The sequence below is a fragment of the Phacochoerus africanus genome, chromosome 5, assembly GCF_016906955.1.
Source record: "Phacochoerus africanus isolate WHEZ1 chromosome 5, ROS_Pafr_v1, whole genome shotgun sequence".
In the NCBI taxonomy this organism is placed as follows: Eukaryota; Metazoa; Chordata; class Mammalia; order Artiodactyla; family Suidae; genus Phacochoerus; species Phacochoerus africanus.
This window is the reverse complement of record NC_062548.1, coordinates 106,538,866-106,565,156: the sequence shown is the minus strand read 5'-3', so window position 1 is coordinate 106,565,156 and position 26,291 is coordinate 106,538,866. Positions and strand designations below refer to the sequence as shown.

Genomic DNA, 26,291 nt, shown 5'->3' with positions numbered 1-26,291 from the left:
CTTTTGCCAATATCAAATATGACATAACAATAAGAAAAGGAAAAACCAAGTCGTCAGGCTTTTCTGAGAACACAAGATCCTTCCAGTTAAGATTTTTACCAGTACCCACAGACTCGCCAACATCTAAACTCAGAGGTGGATGGGGCAGTGAGGTCATCGAGACCCATCACCAACTTTTCAGATGAGGAAACTGAGGCTCAGAGAGCATAGGCAACGGTCCTGTGATTCCCTGGCAGAGCCAGGAGCCAAACCCAGGTCTTGTGACACTTCTCCTCTTGTACCCTTTGGTCTGATGGATAAGAAAAGAACACTCCAATCTTATCCTTGCCTCTCCAAGACCTGGCACAGGCCTGACACTTGTTGGCTCTCAAAACATCTGTTAACTGGATATTACAGTATTTTTGATGGATTGTCCATAAAGGGTCTCCAGAGTGGTAAAGGTAATTCTCTCCCCTGGTTCAAGGAAAAGAAGAAGGATAAGAGGAAAGAGATGAAGAAGAAGGTGGTTCCTGGAAGCAAAACAAAAGTAACAGTCATGTCATTAATGGGTATTCCCAGAACTCTCATGTGTGGGCACACAGGAGGGGGCATCTGAGAGAAGGGAGGCCAGATCTCAGCGGTAGCCATGGATGGATTTCCCAGCTGGTCGCAGCAGGCCAGCCTTGCGTGACTGGCTTCTTTAGCTTGAGGTGTAGAATTCAGAAGAAAGGAGCCAAGCCCTGTGAATGTGTCTTTGTTGCCTCCGAGGAAAGGAGTTGCCAGGATCTGTGGTTTGGCTGTGGAATGAGCAGTGGAAGCACTTTCTCTTCCATTCTATCTGCATAACAGCCTGGCTGATCTCACATCGTGTGAGTAAGTTCTTGGCAAGGCAAGTGGTTTCCATCTTACTTCACTGACGGCTTCCCTGAACCTTGGGTTTCCCCAGTCCCTAATTCTGTGTGGTGACAGCCCCCTCAGGTATCATCATTACTACTTTTGGGGGGGAAAAGGCTTATTGAATATGAACCATTCATTCTTCAACTAAAATGTTTGGAGGACCCTATTGTGTTCTGTATGTTTTAAATGTGTTGCTATAATTACAACCTAAAGTGCATTTTATCCACAAATTATTATAGATGAAAAGACTGAAGCCATGGGAGATTTGATAAGAAGTCCACAGTTGCAGAGGTGAATCGGTTATTATTGCTGTAGAATTAACCACCCTGAAATATAGAGCATAAAAGTAACAACAATGCATTAAGCTTAAAAATCTGCACATCAACAGTTCAGGATGGTTTTGCAGTCTTGGCTAAGCTGTGTTGAACACTGGTGGTCAGCTCCGGGCTGGTTAGGGGAGAAGCCTCATGGTTGACTGGTAGCTGATGGAGTCCCTCAGCTCTCCTCTGTGACTGACGGGGCCTTCTTCTTACTGTGCTTGCAAGAATCTAGAGCAAATCAGCCCCATTCGAGTACCACGATTCTTCCTCCCCTGGCTTTCCCAGACCTTCCCCGTCATCCAAAGGCTGAACCAGTGTCCACTTTTGTGGGGAGTCGGCAGCCATCCTCCCGCTCTAACTCAGCAAAGGCTCTTCAAGGCTCTGTCTCCCTGTGAATCTTATTTAGTGATTTATATTAAACCCATTTCCACTTCAGCAACTTTTGTCATTGCGATATCTCCCCTGATATTTTGTATCTCTTCCATGGGCTCTTGATCTGATTACTTGTGCCATTAATCGCAAAACGTTTTGTCATAATTTTTTAAAATAGACTTCATTTTTAGAGAGGTTTTGGGACCATAGCAAAATGGAGTGGAAAATACAGAGTTCTCAATACCCCTGTCCTCACACATGCATAACCTCCCCCACTATCAACATCCCCCACCAGAGAGGCACATTTATCATAACTGGTGAACCTACACTGACACATCATTATCACTGAGAGCCCCTGGTTTACTTTAGGGTTCACTGCCGGTGTTGTACATCCTCTGAGTTTTAACAAATGAATGGTGGCATGAATCTGCCATAATAGTATCATACGAAATAGTTCCACCACCCTAGAAATCCTCTGTGCCCCATCCTTCCATCCTCACTAGCCCCTCTCAACCACTGATCTTTTTACTGTCACCATAGTTTTGCCTTTTCCAGAATGTCATATAGTTGAAATCATATGGTACACAGTCTTCGCAGATTGGCTTCTTTCACTTAGTAATAATATGCATTTGAGGTCCCTCCTAATCTTTTCATAGCTTAATTTCTTTTGAACACTGAATGATATTCCATTGTCAGGGTGTACCATAGTTTATCCATTCACCAGCTGAAAGATATTTTGTTTACTTCCAAGTTTTTGGCGATGGACAGGAGGTCCTATTGCTCCACATCCTGGCCAGCATTCTTTGCTGTCAGTGTTTCGAATTTTGGCCATGGTAATAAGTGTGTAATGTTTTAATGTCACAGTTTTTATCAGCTAGACTCCAGTGTTTTTCTGAAGCTTATGCTTCATTTGATTTCTTTTCCCCTTCCCTTTCTTTCTTCTTATAAGGCCTCTGTATAATGCAAGATCTTTTCATGGTTCCTTTTTTATTACTTTTTATAGAAGCAAGTGATCTTTTCCTGTATCAGCTTTTTGCTTTCTTACTCATGTTTCTTCCCTGCATTCCCATTCGTTGCTGATTGGAATGCAAAATGGTACAGCCACCTTGGAAGACACTTTGGCAATTCCATATGATTCAGCAGTGGCACCCCTTGGCTTTTACCCAAATGAACTGAAAATTTATGTCCACATAAAAACCTGCACACTGATGTTTAGGGAAGATTTTTTTCATAATTGCCAAAAACTTGGAAGCAACCAAAATATCTTTCAGTAGGTGAATGGATAAACTGTGGTACACCCTGACAATGGACTATTATTCAGTGTTCAAAAGAAATTAAGCTATGAAAAGATTTAGAGGAATCTTAAATGCATATTATTACATTCAGCTTCTAATAAGCCCACAAAGCCCAAAAAGTTTGGGAAATGAATTGTTCAAGGTGGGGTTGAGGAGGGAACAGTGTTCTGAATCTTCCTCCCTTGGACAAATTGCTTCTTTTCTATGAAGAAAAAACAGTAGGGAAAAGAAGAGTGTTAGAAGGACTGACTTGGGAAAGATGTGATGTCTTTTCCTGTTGTTCTGGTAAAATCCTTTCTATGAGGCTTGGAAATGTTGATTTTTGAAAGATTTAAGAATTTCTTTCCAAGGCAACTGATTGAAGAACACATATAACAAGTCTTTTATCAGATGTCTTGTCACCTGATATTCCAGCCAGCAACACACACACACACACACACACACATGCACGCACACACATTTTGCTTTTACTTCTACAGGGAATAAGAAGGAAAAAAAAAAAAGAAGAAAAAAAAGGCCACTTTTTCTCAAATTACAGTGAGATAATTTTACCCTCCCCTACAACCCTAGAGCCCAACATTCCCAAAGCACAGCGATGTTTGAAAGGACACCATGTACCATTTCATTCCTTTGGGTAGAAACATGATTTTGAACTCCACCCAGCCTTGCCTCCACCTTAATTAAAACCCTAGAAGGACATTTTCTTCAAATGATATGTTTTCTGGGATTTCTTGGTGTTGCCTGAAAAGTATTTCTTTTGAATCAAAAATGTTTTGGCCAGGGCATCACTAGTGTGCAATGGCAAAGCAGACTGGGCCTGGGGTTGCGGAGAAGGAACAAGGTTCTCCCACCCCAGGGAGCACCACACCCTGTCCCAGCTTTCAGGCTGCTCAGGCTGTCTTGGGGAAAGTCCTTTCCAGCCACAGAGTTTGGGGGAAAAAAAAAAAAGCCCATAGCTTCTGGCTTCGGCCTCCACTCCCTGACCCTGGGGCCCTGCCTGGCTCCCACCCCTCCCACCGGCCCTCCTCTTTGGTTGGGCTCTTTCTGTCCACTGGCTCCTTGTGCTAGACTTTAGAGGTCTCATTCGCTTCCTGAGTTTTTTGTTGGTTTTTTTTTTTTTTCTTTTTAGGGCTGCATGTGTGGCATATGGAGGTTCCCAGGCTAGCTACAGCTGCCAGCCTACACCACAGCCACAGCAGCGCCAGATCCAAGCCATGTCTGCAACCTACACCACAGTTCATGGCAACATCGGATCCTTAACCCAATGAGCGAGGCCAGAGATCCAACCCACAACCTCATGGTTCTCTAGTCAGATTCGTTTCTGCTGAGCCACAATGGGAACTCCCTTCCTGAGCTTTCTTGACAGGACTCCAAATTCAGTCCTCCTGCCCTGTTCTCCCCATGCTCTTGCAAGAACCAGTTCAAATGCAGCCAGCCCTCGAGAGCTTCCCAGTTGCTCTGAACCTCTCAGAGCATCTGAGCAAGGCCACTATTCTAGCACATCATCTTCCCCATGTCTTTGCCTACCCCACTCAGGAACAATGACTCATTTTTCTATGCCTCTCCTTCCACTTCAATGCCTAGTGCAGGATGGGCCCATAGGCACATATTAGGTATTCAGTAAAGATTAGCTGTATAAACTAAAACCTCGCCACTACAAAAACAACCTTCTCTGTTGACATACCTGCACAAAAACTCAGTAAACAGACCTGGTGGGAACGTTGATAAATGTTCAATAACTGTCTTTCAGCTGTGTTCTCAGAACCCCTCCTCCATCACTGCAAAGGCCATCAGGGAGGTTGTCACACCCCGGGAGATGGGAAAAGTCAAGCAGGCTGACTCGTCCAGCTGTAGGGCACTCGGCACCATTGCTGAGCTTTGAACAAACCCTGGGATTATTTATCATTGAAAATCAGACTCCGAGAGCCTTCAGAACCTTGAAGGAGTTTATTATTCTCCACCCCACCTGCTTCTTCCCTCCGTCCTCTCGCCTCCCCGTCCGGCCTGACATTCTGCCACGTTCTCAGCAGGCTCTCCAGCTTTCCGGTTCCTCCGAGCACCTGTGCCGGGCAAGCAGCCGCCTTCCCGCCAGGTTGGGGCGGGAGTCAGGAATAGCAGCCCACCCTGCGCGCCCTCACCACCCCCTCTGACCGGGAGGGAGCATCAAAGGATGAGAATGGCCAGCTGAGGCAGACACACAAGACTGACCGAATCCAGGCTTATCTCAGTGGGGGACCTGCAGAGCTTGGGCAGAGAATGGGGGCCACTGCGCGGGGGTAGGGGCAGGGGGGCTCAGTCCCGTCTCCACCCATGTGACACCCGCCACCCCCACCACACACTGGGCCTGAGCTCACCCCTCCCGGAAGCACAGCAAGCTCTTAGGCCTCTAAGGCGAATCACGCCCTGGCTCGGTGACCAAGAAAGTGAAACCATAAAGAATATTAATTAGCCCTGGAGAGGCAGATAAAGATTTTCTAAGCTGGTGAACGTCAAACTATTCTTGCTGCAGAGCCCTTCCTTAAAGACCTTCCCGGAAAACTCAATGAGCAAAACGGACAGAACCCCAGGAAGAACAACACATACTTCCCATCTCCCTTTTTGCATCTACCTAGGCCAAGATGTTTTCGTTTTACCTCCCTTCCAGAGGCTTCTGACATTGGATCCCAGCTAAGGTGTACGCTCAGGGACTCTAACGCCAGCAAAGCCTGACCAGCCGGCAGCCCTCTCTTGCCGCTCCAGGAATGGTGCTTATGGAAAGCCGTAGAAGATGGGCAGATGGATGAGAACATTAGTCAAAATATTCTTTCTTTAGCGCGGTGGAGCCCAATACCAAAAAAGCTTAATTAAGACTAGGCTTTGGAGTTCCCCTGTGGCTTAGAGGGTTACGGACCCAGCTTCGTCACTGTAGCGGCTAGGGCCGCTGTGGCACAGGTTCAACCCCTGGGGGAATTTCTGTACGCCAGGGGAGCCGCCAAAAAAGAAAAAGAAAAGAAAAAAGCTTCATTGTCAAGATCCTGGAGCATCCAAACGTCTGCACTCTCAATATCTAGTATTGGGCCTCCGTGCCATGAAGGCCCTTCCCCACCCCCCGCCTCTCCTCTCTCCTTACCGCTTCTTGGCTTTACTCTCTCCAGCGCAGATGGGTTTTCTCTCTGCGACTGAAAACACAGCATCTGGAACCTAGATTCCCCTCCACACCTCCACTCTCCCTGAGTTAAGATAACTTCACTCCTGAGCTCTTCTTAGAAAAGTCCAAGGACAGGCCTCTGATTGGCCCCGATTCTGTCACGTGCCCAACCCTGAGCCAATCACTGCAGCCAGAGGGAGGGCTATGTGCCCAAGCCATGGCCCAGAGCTCAGGGTTCTGGGTTTGCAGGCTCTCAAGGCCGCTAGGAAGGGAGACGGGGAGAAATGGTGCCCCAAAGAAAGAAGGGCCTCAGTAGGTTAGTGACGGTGACCAGCCCAGGTGCTTGATATTTTGACAGAGACTCTCTTGGAAACAGTGCCTTAACCAAAAAGAATGATCCCTGGGTTCAACGTCAGGCATTAGAGATGGGGGCAAGGAGAACCTTGCAGAGCCCTCCCAACCACCCACAGAGGGAGCCACCTGTACACCCTCCCTATACAACCTGAGCTCAGCCCCAGCGCTAGGTAGGACCATGTGTGTTGCTTTTCCTTTTAAATTTAATTCAACTTGAAAGGACGCTTCATCTTATCTTGTGCAAGTGAGCAAGGGAGAGTGTGTTGGTTCAGTGGTGCAATAAATAACCTCTCGTTATGAGAAACATGATGCCTCAGTCCCTGAGCCATTTGGGAACCATAACCTGACATTACAGAAGCTTTTCTTGTGAGACCAGAGATATCTGAGCCACTTCCCTTTTCAAACAACTTCAGCTAATGGCTTTCCATGCTCTTAGTGGAATGTGTCCAAGCTATCTTTGATTTGTGGTCGCTTGATTGGGTCCTGAAAGGGAAGGCTCAGCTTTTCGAGGAGGAATAATTGCTTGGGAACACTGCAGAGTGATACAGTTCCTGTGGAGTTGGAGGAACCACAGATTTGGAGAAACTTGACTCCTTGGGAGAGATGAAAATATTTGTCAAGGTTTCTCATTCCCATGCCAGCCCCTTCCTCACTCGGAAAATTCACTCCAGCCCTCTCTGCCTCTGCAGTGTTCCTGATGCTGGGAATATTTTCTTAGAAAGGAGAGAGTTCTTCTGGGATCCTACTACACAAAGCCAGAAGCCATTTAGAAATGATCTAGGAGTTCCCCTTGTGGCTCAGTGGGTTGAGAACTTGACACACTGTCCATGAGGATGCAGGTTTGATCCCTGGCCTTGCTCGGTGGGTTAAGGATCCGGCATTGCAAGCTGCAGGACAAGTCACAGATGTGACTTGGATCCAGGGTCGTTGTGGCTTTTAGGCCTCAGCTGGTGCTCTGCTTCAACCTCTACTCTGGGAGCTTCCATATGCCACAGGTGTAGCCCTAAAAAGAAAAAAGGGGAAAAAGAAAATGATCCAGCTGCACAGCCAGGCTGGCGGATCTAGCCACCGTGTCCTTAGGCAAATGCCAGTCCTGGGGAAGCACCTAAAGCTCTCTCTGTCTGTGAATTTCAGACTCCAACTCCAGTACCTGCAGGACGGAGTGGGAGCACAGCAGTGCCTGGGGCCACCAAACAGACCTTCTCTTTCTGGCAGAAGGAGAGACAATGTCTTGTAAAGTCACCTGACCACCTGGGTGCTTCTGGGCTAAGCTGCAGGCCCATTTGTAGGAGTCCTTGGTCTCATTTGACTACAAGAAAAGGACAGGAGAACTTGACACTGTCCTAAGCGCACTTCAAGGGGTGGAAGAGAGAACACCAATGGGACAGCATTTGTTTTGACCTTGGAAACCTGGCTTCGTTTTCTGAACCATAACAGCCAGAGGTTATCTCAGGCTTGGAAGGGACTTTTTCTTTTTCATAAACTTTTGATTTTGGAATACATCGAGATTTACAGAAAAGTTGCCAGTATAGTGCAGTGAGTTCCCATATACCCCTCTCCCGCTAACGGTAACATCTTTCACGACTGTGCTGTATTTGTCAAAGTTAAGGAATTAACATTTGTACCTTGCCATCAGCTACACTCTATGCTACTCAGATTTCACCCTTTCTCCACTAGCGTCCCAGGATCCCACATTCTGCTTACTTATCACGTCTCTTTTGTCTCCTCAATCTGTGACTTTCTGTCTTTCCGTGTTTATCATGACCTTGGCCATTGTGAAGATTACCAGTCAGGTATGTCATACCAGTTCCCTCGATTCGGGTTGTCCGACGGTGTCTCAGACTAGACTCAAGTGATGGCTTTTGAGGAAGAAGACCCACAGGTGAAGTGCCTGGGAGGGGTTTTCTTAAAGAACAGGGAGCTCAGAAGTGATGAACGAGCCTGCCTTCACATTTTGTTCATTCTATGCGTATTTTTAAGAGGTTTTGTGCCAATTTTGTGTTGAAGTTTTTCGATTTAGATCTTCAGCTTCTCCTAAAGAATGGAAAGAGCTGGTGGAGTTCCCGTTGTGGCTCAGCGAAAACAAATCTGACTAGCATCCAAGGGGACACAGGTTCGATCCCTGGCCTTTGCTCAGTGGGTTAAGGATCTGGTGTTGCCGTGAGCTGTGGTGTACATCGCAGATGCGGCTCGGATTTGTTGTTGCTGTGGTGTAGGCCAGTAGCGACAGCTCTGATTCGACACCTTGCCTGGGAACCTCCATAGGCCATGGGTGCGGCCCTAAAAAGACAAAAAAAAAAAAAAAAAGAAAAAGAAAAGAAAAGAAGGAAAGAGCTGGCGATACAGGCTTCCACGATGATCAGAGCTGAGTGCCGGGGGCGGTGCCCCTCGGAGGGATGTGTCCCCTTCAGGCCACACCAGTCTCTGAGCCCCAGCATCAGCTGCCATTGATCTTCATGCCCATGGTGCTGATTTTCCTACAGTAAAGAGGTGACTTGCATGTTTCAGTTACAATAGAAATGAACCCAGGTGGCCCCAGGCTTTAAGAAAAAGAAAGCAAGAGCCAGAAATGTGGTGAGGTGAATCGCAAGGAAACTGTGTTTTTTCCTAATAGCAGGAAAAGGCGTGAATGAACACTCTGGAAACTGCCTGTGATTCTCTGTCACTATGTCCACATGACACAGTCCTTACCCCTCACTCGGCAGCACAGAGCAGGGGGCGTGGGTCAAGAGGGAAGCCGATCAACAGGGAAGTAGGCGTGTGAAGGGAAAGAATGCCGTAACCTCCACCTACCCTGAGTTCCCTTCCCCAGGCCACATTCACGTCACTGCCCAGGGATGGCCCTGTCACCTGCTGGACAGGGCCATCCAGTGGGGTCGGCACAGCTGGGCCTGGAATTTCCACCTGAGAAGAGAGCCTGCGAGTGGAGAGGGGCGCTTCCACACATCTTTTGCAGCCTCCCTAACACACCCGCCTCCCGGAGCCACAGTGAGTCTCCTCCACGCCCCTCCCACCCCTGCTGTCTGTGATCAGACATCCTCTGTCTCAGGAGCTACAGTTCTGAGCCCCAACCTCCCCCATCCCAGGCCAAGTGATGACAGGTTCCCCAGCTGCTCCTCCTCCTCCTCTTCCCCTTTCCCATCCCGTCACCCTGGCCTTGAAGGCTTTAGGATCGGCACAGTGTGACCAGTGAAGATGTGGACCAATCCGAGTCTCCAAGCACCCTGCTAATGTGATGAGTCCCACCCCATGCATCACCAGAGCAAACCTGGGTGGGGCCTGGCAGGGGGAGCAAGACCTTGGGTAAAAGGAGCACTGGATCAGGAGTCAGAGGGTCTGGCCTCAGGCTTGATTCCAGTGGTATATGCAGTGTCAGAAAAATCACCTAACCTCTCTGAGCCTGAGCGATCTCGGTTATCAAATCAAGTGACGTTTTTACCTGCCTTGCTAGCCTCCTGCTTTCTATAATGTATAAAGATGATCAAGGAGTTTCCCGGTGGCCTAGTGGTTAAGGATCCACATTGTCACGGCTGTGGCTTGGGTTTGATCTCTGGCCCGTGAACTTCCTCATGCCAAAAAAAAAAAAAAAAGATTATCAAGATTAAAAGCTTCATGACTTATTTCCTTCACTCTCCAGCCCGGGTTATATCCTCCTCCGTATGCCCAGAGCAGCCCGGCTTTCGTCATCAGTGTGCCAGCATCACACTCCCTGCACTCCTACTCCTAATAAAACTGCCCTGAGGACAACATACTCAGATTGGAACATGGAGCCTGGATGGTACATGAGCACGTGCCTGAGGCAGGGGTGAGTCAGAGGGCTCTTCTGTGGCACGCAGGACAGACTTTAAATCCCAGAGTGGAATCTCCCTAAGGAGACTCAAAAATGCTTCTCTCAGATGAATAGAGAAGGCTGAGCCATAAGCTTAAAAAATGGTCCAAAGAAGTAAACCTTCAACTTGGTGTGTTATTGCTGGAGCTGAGGCCCAACAGTTAGCAGCTGGCTCGGGAGGTCTCCTTGACAGTCTGTGGAGCTAGGCAGGCTCTGGAGGGCTGGGAATCTAGCAAACCAGGAGATGGCCAAGCTCACAACAGGCCAAAGTGCCAAGAAAATGTGTGAGCCAAGTGACAAAACCAAGAGAAGGAGACAAAACCAACCTTGGGCCTGGCCAGTGGGGTCCTGGCAAGAAGAGATTCCTCATCCGGGACCTCGGATAGTGCTTGTCCTAAGACTATAAATCAGTGTGGAACTTGTGCTTCCTGTAATGTGTCTGCCTCCGAGGAGCTCATGTTTATTGATTTTCTTCTGTAAGAGGCAGGATCGTCAATGTGGGTAGCCAGTGTTGAAAGTTCTCCGGTTCCTGGAAGAAGCTTGAATGAAAAGAATTAGGCTTCTCTGTGTTGGTTTTATTCTTAATCCCAGAGGATGCAAGTGTGACGGCTTTGCAAACATTCAAAATCTTATTCTCTTTCAAATTTGCAGAGGTTGAAAATGTTGGAAGGAACGAGCATCTGTAGAATATCAGGCATGTATTAGGCATTGAGCTGGGCCTTTTGACAAGACAGCAGGGAATTTAATCTGTGCGGGATCTCCAACAGTTATCATTATACCCATTTTACTGAAGAGAAAACTGAATTGTAAAAATTTCGTAGGTTGCCCCAAATTCCGCAGATGAAAGGGAGCCAAACTGAAATTCTGATTCATGTCTGCCTGTCTCAAGTTCCTAATCTTTCTGTGACACCTACTGCCTGCTATGACTGGTTTTTCTCCAACATTATGCCTATTTTATTGTCCTAGTGCATGATTTGAAACTTCCAAAACAATACTAAATAACAGTAATAGCAGTCAATGCTATCTGTTCCTGATTTTAAAATGGCTTCACTATTTCATAGCCTGATGGAAGCATGGTCATGTTTAAAAAGGTTTCTTCTATCCCTCTTTTACGTGGAATTTTTATTAGTAATTGTTGCTAGAGTTTATCAAGTGCCTATACTTTTCTATTGCTATAATAATAGATTTTTTTCTCTTTTAATCTAATGCAGTTGATAGAAGGTATCTGCTCAGGTAACTCTCCGCTCTCTAGCTCAGATTTTCCTTTTCATAGGAAATTTCAAGGTCTAGCTTTATATCTCAAATGAATGCTTATTGCTTTAAAGTACCCAGCAAACCTAACAGACCACTAAAAAGTCCAAAATTAAAATATTCTCTTGAGGTCTTTGCCCAAAATGCAACACCTCACGTCCCTGGCTTTTCCTCTCCCCTGCCTCTCTGAGGCTATTCTTCTGGCCATATGATATGTCTCTGGCTCTCTCTCTCTCACACACACACACATGTGCATTTGCTTTCTCTACATTTCTAAAATTTTCTCTTATTCACTCTGAAAGGATGTAGAAGGGGCTACTCTGTTTGAAATAGGAATAAGATTAGCTAATGAGAATGATGGTCTCTTTACCCATCGTCTCAGCAAAAGTCAAAACACAGCTACAATTCCGTTGAAACAAATACTTAAATGGGAATTCAGATTTATAGAAAATATTGAATTCATATTAAATCTATTGAATAGTCTGTATTTTTGAAAGCATTCAAAGTTGAATTCCTTTCCTCAGCAAGCTTCCCTCACAACGATTCCCTAAAAATATTTACCCTGAAAATGTACCTGCCATGTGGATTTTTCTCAGATTTGATACCAGAGGTATCTAAAATCAGATAAGCCATGAGCAAAATGCAAATCCAGATTCTAGTTTCTTTCAAAAACTGAAGCAGCAATTCTAATCCAAAATGCTGGGCTGCCACGAATGCTTTGGAAAGATGGACTTTATCTGCCCCCTGCTGTATTCTAGGTAAATGACAAGACATCCTCATTTAGCAGCAGGAGACAGAGCCAAATTTGGTGCATGACTAGCATCTCTTGCTAGAAGAGATAGGCTATGGCAAAAAGACTGTGCCTGTGGTTCATCACTGTGTCCCTTGCAAGAAGCATAGTTGGAACATAGCGGGCACTCCATTAATATGCGGCAAGTGATGAACAGGAAGGAAGATGTGCTTACCTCCACGGTTTGCATAGACATAACACCAAGAGCATATAGGCCCAAGGCAAAAAATGTTTTGCCGTTCAAGTGTCTGAAATAAATTAATAGCAATTGAGCATGCCTAATGTCCTCTAACAATTCCACCGGGCTAAACAAAATAATAAATTGAAATATTCAGATTTAGCAATAAATCTGGATTTTCCAAATGTTGCTTACTGCCAAGAAATAAATCTTTGAGAGCTTAGGATCTAAAAGCCACAAGGGGATTTGCTAAAAGCCGTGGTGTAGGTCACAGACGCAGCTCAGATCCCACGTTGCTTGTGGCTGCAGTGTAGGCCAGCAGCTACAAGCTCCGATTCAACTCCTAGCCTGGGAACCTCCACATGCCGCGGGTGTGGCCCTAAAAAGACATCATTCATTCATTCATTCATTTAAGCCACAAGGTTAAAAAAAGACATATGATTGTTCCCAAGCTGGCAGAACTGGTTGAGACATCACAAACTCTCCATGTTATCTTCATCCTTGTCTCCAGAGACCCCTCCTACTACCAGCCATCCAGTCATTCTCCTTATGTCTCTCAAGCACCAGTGAAGGCAAGGATGAAAAGGATAGGCATCATTTTTTGTTGGGGGTGGGTTTATTGAATATGAAAAACACACATTAGGGTGAAGATTTTGACATGTGATATGCCGCCGGCATACCTGCCCTGAAGCTTAGGTTTTTCTGAGGAGTCAAAACATCAGTGTTTGCAGAACACTTCTAAAAGGACTATAATTAAGTGCCAGTGGATGTGATATCGAAAATGGCCAAGAGAAGTGTTTCCACCGGAAGAAGCTTTCTACCAGTTGAGGCTGGCATTTAGCTATTTCTGTATACCATACCATAAACAAGCAAAGAGAATGGGGTGCAGGAAGGAGTGTTGACCCTTTCAGCTGAGGTCCTTGACTCTGGGTATTAGGGAAAGTAGGAGCTGGGTGCTACCTAAGACAGACTGCAGGCATGTCCAGAAAGTAAGGAATCTCCTTGTACTTCCTGCCAATGGTGAGCAGCAACAGGATTCTAGCAATTCTAGAGAAGTACAGGGCCATCCAGGGCTCAGATCCCTCGAGAATAAAGGTCAAGGGCACTCCACCAGATAAAGTCAGACCAAGTTGTGGCTGAGGGCAAAGGCAACTCATGTTGGGTAAATAGCAGCTATAACCCTATATTTCTCCTTGCTGGTGAGTTATGTTATTTAAGTTATTTATATGCTAGGAGTTCCTATTGTGGTGCAGCAGAAACGAATTTGACCAGTAACCATGAGGTTTTGTGTTCAATCCCTGGCCTCACTCAGTGGGTTAAGGATCTGGCGTTGCCGTGAGCTGTGGTGTAGGTCGCAGACGCGGCTCAGATCTGGTGTTGCTCGGACTGTGGTGTAAACCGGCAGCTGTAGCTCTGGTTAGACCCCTAGCCTGGGAACCTCCACATACCTTGGGTCCAGCCCTAAGAAGCAGGAAAAAAAAAAGTGTATATGCTAACTTCCCCTCTTCTTTCCCCTGCTATTGTATACAGCCTCTGTTGATTACAATTTATCCATGGTTTCAGAGCATGAAGAAGGGAATGTGTTTAAATTAGAAGAATGAACATTAAACCCAAATCCTGAAGATAGAGCTGGATGCAAAAAACTGAAATTTGGGGCTTCCCCTTCAGAGGAGAGCGTGTATTTGTACAAGGGACGTTGCACTGTGTTTTGCGGGCTGGAGATCTGAGGATGGAGGAAGGGATACGTTGATGTTGAGCATCCAGAGGTGATGTGGTGAACATTTGTCCCTACCCCAAGTCTTTCAAACTGCTTCTTCTCACTTGGATAATTGCCCAAGAGTAAAGCCTACCCACCTCATGAAGAGTAACTTTCTTTAAGTACATTGAAGTTTTAAAATTAATACAACAGGTATATTAGGGTCTGATTGGTAAATCGGATATACCTGTGCAAGATTTTTTTCGAAAGTGAATTTGCAGAGAAAACAGAGAAGGTCCAGGCCAGCAAAGGCAGCCCACTTATGAAGTCAGTGGGCATGGGGGGCTCTTCCCACCACCCAAAATCGAGTCTATATGTTATGGCTACAGTGCTATGACACAGTCAGATCTGAGGTGTGGACCTGGGAGTTGTTCCTAGGTCAGACTAGCTTCTCCAAAAACTCTGCAAATTTCTTTTTCTTTCTTTTCTTTCACTTCTTCCTTCCTTTCATTCTTTTTTTTTTTTTTTTTTTTTTTAGGGCAGCACCCACATCATATGGAGTTCCCAGGCTAGGGATCGAATCAGAGCTGTAGCTGCCAGCCTGTGCCAGAGCCACAGCCACAGCCACGCCAGATCTGAACCATGTCTGCGACCTATACCACATTTCATGGCAACGCCGGATTCTTAACCTGCTGATCAAGGCCCGGGATCAAAACTGTGTCCTCATGGTTACTAGTCAGATTCGTTTCTGCTGAGCCATGACGGGAACTCCAACTCTGCAAATTTCTAATAGCCTTTGTGTATCCCTTCCTACTGAAACTAGCTAGGGAGGATTCTGCCGTGAGAACTAAGATGTCTGGTTAGTATAGAAAAAGTCAGTAGCTCTGTGCCTACAGGCAATTTGCCTTGACTTTCTCAGCCTTACAGGAATAGTTGTCATGCTGGACCACTGAGTAAGAAAGGAAGTGTTTGAAAAGGTAGTAGAGCCAAAGAATAAAGTTTTGTCATCTTTGAAAACTTTCAAGCACTGTTGCAAAGACTAGAAATAATGCAAAATATCTTGTATCTACAAGAACTCATATTATAGCTCATTATTTCATCAAAGTATATCCAAAATCTATTTCTTACCCGTCTGATCCACAGGCACCATCATCTCTTACCTGGATTATTTTAATCACTTCCTAATTGATCTATTTTTTTTTTTCCTACCCTGCCCACCTTCCTAGAATCTAGTTTCATCACAACGGCCAAAATTACCCAGTCAGAATGTAATTAGCTCTTATCACTCTTCTGCTCAAAATGCCCTAATAGTCCACAGTTTTCCTGACTAAACATTTAACAGCCTACAAGAACTACAAGACCTGCGAGAACTGCTTGACCCCTAACAACTTCCCTGACCTCTGACTCCTAACAACTTCCCTGACCTCAGGCATTCTTGCCTCCTTCCCATCCCTTTCATTTGATACTCACACTCATCCCTCAGGTCTCACACTTCCTTTTCTCCTCCCCTCACCTCCTCCAAGTAAGTCTTTGCTTAAATGTCTTCTTCTCGAGGAAGCCCACCCCCCCATCCCACTCAAAATAGTAACCTCCCCACCCTAGCACCCCTTATCCTGATTTTTTTAACAGCACTTATCACATTCTTAAAAAACCATCCAATTTACTTCATTACATTTATTGTTGTATGACTTACCTACAAAGAGGGGTGCAGGAAATCAGAGAATCAAGTTGATCAACTGTTAAAGCCTTGCCAGGCAGGTGCCACAAAAGGGCCAAGGATATGTATAAAGGAATGGTTGTCGTGCTGGACCACTAAGCTGAGCAAGAAAGGAAGCAAGATGAGGGTGATGTGTATGAAAAAGTAATAGAGCCAAGTAATAAAGTGTGGATGAGACCAAAGAATTGCTTGAGGCTGGCAGCTGCAGCTCTGATTCAGTCCCTAGCCTGGGAACTTCTATATGCTGCAGGTGCAGCCCTAGAAAGACCAAAGGAAAAAAAGAGAGAGAGAGAGAATTGCTTGAAAGAGAATACTGGAGTGAATAAGTTGAAAGGAAGGAGTGGTAAGCAGATTTGGGAGGCAGTATAGATACAGCAAGCGAGTATGACTTATGAGTAGGTGGAGATGCTGTAGAAAAAGATATGGTGGGAGCTGAAAACAAATCGAGATAGGGCATGGGTCATTTACATAGAGTTAAGGTTGCCAAGAATGACCACAGGAGGAGCCAAGACAAAAGACTGCAAGCCAAGCGCTGTAGTTATCAGTGACGGAGGGGGAGTGGCAGGGAGACCAGCAGATGCCAATCTGCTGTAAGTTGGGGTGAGGACTGGAAAGTCCTCTAAACTCTAAAGCAACTGTCTTGTTAACAGTTCTTTAATAGAAAAAAGACTGGAATCAGCAATAGAGCACAATTAACCCAACTCTCCTTCAGAACCTGAAGAGCATGGGGGGTGGGAGAAAACCAGCCTTGAAAGGGCTGCAGAGGAGACATTCAGGGGAGTGGGCGAAACTGGGTTTCAGGCAAAGCAAGGAGTGAGAGAGAACACAGAGGGAGTGGATTAAACGGAATAGAGGGGTGGGGAGAGGGGAGGCTGAAAATGGGGTTAGAGTGGGTAGCGTTTCTCAGCCCTAAGTGGACAATAGAATCATCTGGGGAACTTTAGAAAACAGAGGCCTGGGCCCCAGACCATCTGAAACACAACCTCCAGGGTTGGTCCACGTTCTGTCCTAATATGGAGACAGAATTGAGAACCCCTGGGTTCATGATATATGAAGCTGGATGAAGATAAATGGCTTCGCTTTCTGATGGCAAATGAGTGGAAGGGGCATGAGGGTGTTGGTCCTAAAAGCACTGGTGGCGGGCTGGTATTCTCACGCACTGCTAGAGAAGGTGTATACTGGCACAGAGCTTCCACGGGTCAGTAATTCTGTTTCTAGAATTGGTCCCAGTCTCCTGGTTATTAGCAGAAAAATGCACAAAGACGTAGGTACACGAGGTTATCCACTGCTGTGTTGTTAACACACCAAACATGAAAACATCAAATATGCAACATCATGAAACTAGATAAATTTTAACAAAATAAAAGGCTGTTAAAAAAACTTAGAACATGATTTACTGTCATAAAAAAAAAAAGGCTCAGGATAAACAAGGTCCTACTGTAAAGCACAAGGAACTATATATTCCATATCCTGAGATAAATCATAATGAAAAAGAATATGTATATAACTGAATCATTTTACTGTACAGCAGACATTAACACATTCTAAATCAACTAAACTTCAATTTTAAACCGGCTTATGATATATTTTAAAATACATTACACTTTTTAAAATCATGGTCTCAAGTTCAAACACATGCTTACTTTTATACACCAACACAAATAACAGCCTGGAAGGAAAAAAAATTTTTTTTTGGTCTTTTTTAGGGCCGCACTCATGGCATATGGAGGTTCCCAGGCTCAAATCAAGAGCTGTGACTGCCGGCCAACACCACAGCAAATGCCAGTTCCCAGCTCATGACAATGTCAGATCCTTAATCCACTGAGCAAGGCCGCAGATAGAAGCTGCATCCTCATGGATTCTGGTCAGATTCATTTCCGCTAAGCCACGAGAGGAACTCAATGGAAAAAATTTTTTAAAGGAAGAAGTTGAAGTTCTCACTGAAGCTCAGTGAGTTAAGAACCTGAAATAGTGTCTGTGAGGATGTGGGTTCAATCCCTGGCCTTGCTCAGTGGGTTAAGGATCTGGCATTGTCACAAGCTTCAGCATAGGTTGAAGATGCAGCTCAGATCTGGCGTGACTTGTGGCTGTCATGTAGGCCAGCAGCTGCAGCTCCAGTTTGACCCCTAGCCCAGGAACTTCCATATGCCATAGGTGCAACCATAAAAAGAAAAAAATAAATAAATAAAACTAAAAACATAGAAAATAAAATAAAAAGGAAGGCTATCTGTTTATCTCTGACAAGTTCAAAGTATTAAAGATGATTATTTTTTTAAGTTTCTTAAATGCATATTCTATTGAGAGGAAAAGGATATTTTGGGGAGGGGGGGTTGTTTAAAGAAATAGTTTACAACACAGTCTCAGTTCCCACTGTTTATAGGTGGAATTTGGTCTGTCTGGCCCAGTCTATTTCTGGTGACAGGAACTTGACCTGGGCTTTGAAGTATTAAGAAAAATTATCCAAAACTTGGAAATAAGAAAACACAGTACAAACTACAGATGTGATCAATTCATTTGAGTAATAAACATAAATAAATTAATTTTAAAAAAAGAAAACACACTACAGCATGTCCTTTCAAAGTCATACAGAGGCATTGTTTAACTTGCCTGCCAAGGGTATTTCTTAATCTAGGGCAGTGGTTCTCAAAGCATAATCTAAGGACCCCCGAGGGTTTCCAAGACACTTTTGGGATTCTGTCAGGCCCTCTCTTTCAAACAGCATAACTGTGTGAGGCCAGATTTTTCTTCATATATTTCATCCAAAACACCATATTGCAACATATGAATGCAAAAACTGATACGAGAACTCAGCTGTCTTCTGATAAGCCAGTAAGTGTTCTATTTGCAAAAGTGTAAAACAATGCCTTTTTTCTCAAAATATATCTGAAGTTATTTTTCATTTAAAAAATGTTAACATATAATGGGCTTTAAAAATTTTTTTTGTTTAATATTTTTTTCCCGCTGTACAGCATGGGGATCAAGTTACTCTTACATGTATACATTTTTTGCCCCACCCTTTGTTCTGCTACAATATGAGTATCTAGACATAGTTCTCAATGCTACTCAGCAGGATCTCCTTGTACATCTATTCTAAGTTGTACCTGATAACCCCAAGCTCCCAATCCCTCCTACTCCCTCCCTCTCCTGTCGGGCAGCCACAAGTCTATTCTCCAAGTCCATGATTTTCTTTTCTGTGGAGATGTTCATTTGTGCTGGATATTAGATTCCAGTTATAAGTGATATCATATGGTATTTGTTTTTTTGTCTTTCTGGCTCATTTCACTCAGTATGAGAGTCTCTAGTTCCATCCATGTTGCTGCAAATGGCATTATGTCATTCTTTTTATGGCTGAGTAGTATTCCGTTGTGTATATATACCACATCTTCCGAATCCAATCATCTGTTGATGGACATTTGGGTTGTTTCCATGTCCTGGCTATTGTGAATAGTGCCGCAATGAACATGCGGGTGCATGTGTCTTTTTTAAGTAGAGTTTTGTCTGGATAAAAAAAAATTTCTTAAATACAGTTGACCTTTGAATAACACAGGTTTGAACTGTATAGGTCCACTTACACATGGATTTTTTTTCAGTAGATACCAATTGCTGTCTATGAGATCCATGGTTAGGTTGAATCCACAAATGCAGAACCCAGGATGGAGGGTAAAGTTATCCCTGGGTTTCTGACTGCAGGGAGGATGGGTGACCCTAACTGCTTGCCTTGTTCAAGGGTCAACTGTAATAATTCAAGTTTTTGTTTTAGTTTCTGATAAGGTTAATATTGATAACCATTTGGGGTCTTCGCTTTTTCAGAGTGTAATGCGATTCTGAGAACAAAAGTCTGAGCCTTGCTAAATTAGATGTTTGCCTTTGCTACACTTTGGAGGGCTCAGATCATTCAGCACACTCATTTCAAACTGCCCTTCCCAGTGGACTCCATAACTCCTGTTCCTCCAATTCTGCTTTTTTTTTTTTGTCTTTTGTCTTTTTGTTGTTGTTGTTGTTGTTGCTATTTCTTGGGCCGCTCCCGCGGCATATGGAGGTTCCCAGGCTAGGGGTTGAATCGGAGCTGTAGCCTACCGGCCTACGCCAGAGCCACAGCAACGCGGGATCCGAGCCGCATCTGCAACCTACACCACAGCTCACGGCAACGCTGGATCGTTAACCCACTGAGCAAGGGCAGGGACCGAACCTGCAAGCTCATGGTTCCTAGTCGGATTCGTTAACCACCGCGCCACGATGGGAACTCCCCCAATTCTGCTTTGAACCAGCTTTGTCTCCTTATCAGTTTTCTCATTCAGGAGGTGAATAAACTTGACAAATACTCATTATAGATGTATGACAGTCAAGTTTGAACTTTTTTTGAATATTATTCTTTGATAGAAAGTGTAATCTCTGCTGATTTATAGAGAATTTAGGATTTAGCCCTGAGGTTCTTTTCTTTTCATTCAAAGGTGAATGATGCACGGAACACTGTCGAGTCTCCTATCATTTCCCTAATGAAATAAAATTAAAAGATTACAATGATCAGCTGTGCCTAAAACCAGTTTGTTCTTCAGGTAAAGTATTTTAAGAGACAGAACAAGTTCAAGGCTTGTGAAGCAGAATGGAAGTTTTTGTTGTTTTGTTTTTGTGCTTTTTAGGTTCGCACCCATGGCATATGGAAGTTCCCAGGCTAGGGGTTGAATCAGAGCTGCAGTTGCTGGCCTATACCACAGCAATGCCAGAATGCAGCCACATCTGAAACCTATGCCACAGCTCACAGCAACACCAGATCCTTAACCCACTGAGTGGGGCCAGGGATCAAACCTGTGTCCTCATGAATACTAGTCAGGTTTGTTACCACTGAGCCACAATGGGAACTCCCAATATTCACTTTAATATGGAAGGATATAGTTTTAATCTAAGGTCAATAACTGTCCTTTCTGACACAGGCTCTATCTCCATCTCAGGTAAACATATAAGAACATAATTTCAGCCCTATAGAAAGCTTTCCTGATAAGTATAAAAACAGCAGAAATCAATAACCCTACTACCCATCAGGAAACACTTCTCAACTACTGGATCTTAAAAAGTCCAGTATGCATCAGAATGATCTGAGGGCCTATTAAAAATACAAACTTGACTTCATTTTAGTGTGGAGCAGAGCAACAACGTGCATTTCAACAAGCACTCCAGGTGATTCTGATTAAAATAAATAAATAAAACCATATTTTGAGAAACTATCTAGACAAGTAAAACTGCTGCTTAACTGATCCGTTTTTCTAAGAATCACACCTATGTCCTTAATATCTAAATGCCAAATCCCTCCACCTGGTCTGTAAGGCACTTCACGATCTGATCCGTATTTTTACAGCTTCATCCATCTCTGCCCTAGGACACCACCTCCTACACTGGAGCCCACCTAGACCACTGCTGCCTTCCTCCTCACTGTTGCCCTCCTGCCCTCTCCTGTGCTGGTCTGCTTATTTTTCTCAGCGGTGCAATAGTGTAGGCGGTTCCTGGCTATCTGAATTCCAAAGCCAATAGATCCGGCTTCCAACCCCAGAACCCTTTCTTAAAAGTGGGCAACCTCTATGAGCCTCAAATGACTCAAAACAGGGGTTAAAATCCCCACTCCGAGGTTTTTGTTACACCAGCAGTGCTGGTGTTTTGTTTAAACGCTAAATGCTTTGGTTTGGGGCTTTTGCCTCCTGTAAAACCTTCGGTCCTCCTTGGAAGAACTAACTGTTCTCTCCTCTGTTCTAAGCAATGCTAACATTCCTAGAGATATGCAATGAATATGCCAACTCGTATCTCCTTATTAGGCAGGTCTGTAAATCCAATTCTCTAAGAGCTTAAGAGCAGATATTTAAGAAGCGGCATTAGATCAAGTCAGTATAATAAAGTTCTAAAGACAATCCAAATCCTTAAGGCTAACCTACCCTCACCCTACCCCAAAGTTATTTTACTAGGTATTTTTTAGTTAGTGATCATGTTCTTTAGTATTCTGAGGCCAAGGTACTTGGGGGCCCCTAGTTGCCACATCATCACCTCACTCATCTATAGCAGATGGTATATGATTAAGTATGAAGGTGGGTGAATGGAATGAGGTTGATTGGCCCAGTCTGCGTTAAAATACTCGGAGCATTTACCATGTACAAAACCACTAGATAATATGAAAGATTAAAAGATACAGGAAGAATGGTTTCTTCCTTCCAGAGAGTTTAACCCAGATGAGAATTTTTTTTTTGTCTTTTTGTCTTTTCTAGGGCCGCACTGGTGGCATATGCAGGTTCCCAGGCTAGGGGTTCAGTTGGAGCTGTAGTCACCGGCCTATGCCACAGCCACAGCCATGCCAGATCCAAGCTGCATCTGCAACCTACACCACAGCTCACAGCAATGCCAGATCCTTAACCCACTGAGCAAGGCCAGGGATCGAACCCTCAACCTCATGGTTCCTAGTCGCATTCGTTAACCACTGAGCCATGATGGGAACTCCCCAGCTAAGGAACTTACTGAAAGTCAGTCTGTTTCCTGGAGTTGAAGTTTAAGTGTTCTTCTAGTTCTAGTTTACACCAAGTGTTCAAGTAGTCTTCACACCTTGTGACTGGTAAGTCTAAACTATGCCATTTTAGATGACCTTTCTTGCTTAGACCCATTTTCTTCTGTAACGACCAAGTTGTTTGTCTTATAAACGTGTCAGAAAGTTAAAAACTGTTATTTAAATAACAGTCCAAGTTACTCCCACCCTACCCCCACCAAAACAAACAAACAAAAAGTTATGGACAAGCTTCAGGAAGTAGTTATCAGACACTCTGGGCCACATAGAGCCAGCAGATGGAGCTTTAGGACAAGCAAAATCATACACTTTTTTTTTTTGGTCTTTTTGCCTTTTCTAGGGCTGATCCCGCGGCATATGGAGGTTCCCAAGCTAGGGGTCTAATCAGAGCTGTTGCTGCCAGCCTACGCCAGAGCCACATCAATGAGGGATCCAAGCCATGTCTGCAACCTACATACACCACAGCTTCCGGCAATGCCAGATTCTTAACCCACTGAACAAGGTCAGGGATCGAACCCACAACCTCACGGTTCCTAGTCAGATTCGCTAACCACTGAGCCACAACGGGAACTCCTGTACAAATTTTCTATGGTACCCAAGTTCCCTCCACATATTTGACTCTCCCCACCAATCCCTGGGTATTGTCATAACTGTTAGCAGAGATCCAAGGTCCAGTGCCCTCTGCTCAAAACCCCATCCACCCTCAGGATCAAAGCAATCATGGAGCATTAAAGAATTACTTAATGGCCTATGAAAATGCCATTGGTATATGAACAAATACTACGTACAAGGCAGTTTTTGGTTTTTTTGTCTTTTTAGGGCCAAACCTGCCCTAAATGGAGGTTCTCAGCCTAGGGGTCGAATCGGAGCTATAGCCACCGGCCTATGCCACAGTCACAGCAATGCCAGATCCGAGCCATGTGTGCAACCTACACATCTCAAGGCAATGTGGAATCCTTAACCCGCTGAGTGAGGCCAGGGATTGAACCCATGTCCTCATGGAGACTAGTCAGGTTTGTAACCACTGAGCCATGATGGGAACTCCATAGTTCTATTTTTATGTAAAATAAACATCGAGTATATTTTATGCGTATATATAGATGTGTCAGTGAGCACAGAGAAAGATTCTGATAGCATACACACCAAATACATGGTTACCTCTGAGGTGTACAATCCAAAGGACAGGAAGATTTTCACTTCTTGCCTCATAGGACTTGGTTTTTTAAATGTATATTAAGGGTAATTTTCATCTTGTTTCATTATTAACAAAACCTTTTCTCTACCTTTCAGTACTCAGAACGCAGCCACGATGGAGCCTTGACTTAGGGATGTTATTCTCTTTGTCTGAAACTTTCCACTGACTCAAACCCCTGGAGGTGTGGAAGAAGAGAATCCTGTTTTGCAAGCCTAAGACTTCCCTTGTGATGAGGTGATTTCCTACCACAACACTGTTGTACAAAAAGTGCTAATGTATGTGCAAGTGAGCTACGTAAAAGCTGTGGCCCCCTCTTCTAAGCCTTTTTAACTCATCGTTCGGCGCTTTTGACCTGATCCGCTGCTGGTTTTGACACCAAAGAACCGAAAACGTCACAAATTTAAAAGAACATAATAGAGGCTGTGTCACACTGAAGTATGTCAATGGTAGATCAACGCATCAGCCTAAATTCCAGCAAGTTGCAAATTTGCAGAGGAGAAATTCCTAACATCTGACAGGTAGAGAAGGTGGCACTTCTCTGTCCTGCTTGGCAAAGACCCGATATACCTTTGTCCAAAAGCCAAGTGGATGATTCCAAAAAGTTCCCTCTCTGACAGAGGCTCCAGACTGAATCCAAGTAAGGCAGTCATTTGACTAGTAAACCCCAGCCAAGGAGGAAGATGGCTGCCAAAAACAGCTGCCAGCTCTCCAAGTTGATTTTCACCATCACCCCACATCTAAGACACAAATGGAAAAATATTCAGGTGCTGGTCAATGTAAGAGAAAATTCAAGCCAGAAATAAAATGCTGAAATCTAAGTGTGCAACAGACCCAAACAACCCACAGGAACAGAGAAGCAGCTAACCAGAAAGCTCAAGAGCTAATAAGCAACTGCTTAAAAAGACTTTATACATAGTGGACTGCTAAGAGCAAAATCAGTGTTTTCTGAAATTTCTTGTAACAAAGTTAAGGCCTTTTTTTTTTTTTTTTTGGTCTTTCTAGGGCTGCACCCATGGCATATGGAGGTCCCCCAGGCTAGGGGTCGAACTGGATCTGCAGCTGCCGGTGCACAGCAATGCCAGATTCGAGCTGAGTCTGTGACCTACACCGCAGCTCAAGGCAACGCCAGATCCTTAACCAACTAAGCGAGGCCAAGGAATCGAACCCTTGTCCTCATGGATACTAGTTGGGTTCGTTACTGCTGAATCCCAAGGCAACTCCCCGAGGCCTATTTTTTTTAAGCCCACAATAATGAAATAATGTAGCTAACACCAGCAGCACTCAAACCTACAGCAAGGGTAAAGACCCTAGCCTGCCCAATTCTGGAAGTAAAATGACAAAAGAAAGCCCCAAAGTTCAACAAAAGTATAAACCCTCCAAACTTAAGCGTTCCTGCTGTGGTACAGCAGGTTAAGGATTCATGTTGTCTCTGCAGTGGAACAGGTTTGATCCCTGGCCTGGCACAGGGGGTTAAGGATCCAGTGTTGCCACCGCTGTGGCAGAGGTAACAGCAGCACCTCGGGTTCAATCCCTGGCCCAGGAACTTCCATGTAACATGGGTGCAGCCCAAAGAAAAACAAAACAAAAACTTAAACACTGCCACTCATTTTTTTTCCAAGTAGAATGTGCCCAGCGAAACAAGGACAACTAGCTTGAGAAATATATATGGCATACTCAGTAGTAGGGTCACGATTGATAGCTCTTTCCACAAAAGTAAATTATTTATGTCTTAATTAGAGACAATGTTTATCATCGCTTCCCTTTAAAAAACCTACCTTATAATACATATTACTAAAACATTGTAGCACATGAAATATACTAACACCGAAGTTATTTCAGTCAACGGTTTTGAGTTTGTCTTTAATCCCTTGTATTGCTTCTTGCTCAACAATATTCAGAGTCTTCCAGCAGAAACTAAAGTACGTTCTTGGAATCCTTTACAGAATTATATCTTCTTTGGGGAAAACATACTCTTTCCAACAAGAAATACCAAGAAATCCAATGGTCTAGATTTCACAACTCTTTTGTTTTAAGTAAGCTATGGGTCTTTAATTTCAGAAGAACTGCAATTACACAACAAACTTTATTTTTTTCCATTCATAAAAACAGTCCACAGCATTCATAAAACTAGGTGGTGAAAGAAAGAGACATTTTTCAGGTGGATTGTTTAAGAACAGATGTGTTGGCAACAGTTTAATACAGATGGAAACAAATACAATCCATGTAAAAACAGGATTTGAAGGGGGGTTATATTTACCAAAGTAAATTTAGAGCTTTTGGGCATGCAACTCAACATCTGAATTCTCTTCACTTAAAAACCAAACTAGGAGCTTTAATAGGTGTTCACAAAGGCTACGAAAGTATTGCAAAATGTTAGCCTTATATACACCACACACACACACACACACACACACACACACACACACACACAGAAATCCCCTAGGCTAATCACAGCAGAGACAGACACAGAAAAATAACTTTAGAAGCTCAGCTTTGAGGTACAATACCTTAGAGCTCTCACTTGGGCGTTTCCCACTCATGCTCTTTTCAGTATCAACAAATATATTTATGTAACGGAATACATGTTAACGAATTCCTTAAAAAAGAATCACAAGTTCCATTTTATATATACAACAAATTTTTAATTATGTACTGAAAATAAATTACAGGAAATAACTTTAAAATGCAACAGAGGACAAAGTCACAATAAACATTCCCATTGAACTCCCTTGGGTGGATGGGTGGGGAGGGGC

The 26,291-nt window shown here is 44.2% G+C and overlaps 1 long non-coding RNA gene across 1 annotated transcript; it reads left to right on the top strand.

Annotated features, from left to right (window-relative positions):
- Positions 1-9,986: 9,986 nt before the first annotated feature.
- Positions 9,987-24,513, top strand: LOC125128156 (uncharacterized). The gene is made up of 3 exons (XR_007135158.1): positions 9,987-10,149; positions 20,257-20,361; positions 23,634-24,513. It is a non-coding gene; the product is annotated as an uncharacterized LOC125128156 (long non-coding RNA).
- The last annotated feature ends 1,778 nt before the right edge of the window (positions 24,514-26,291 follow it).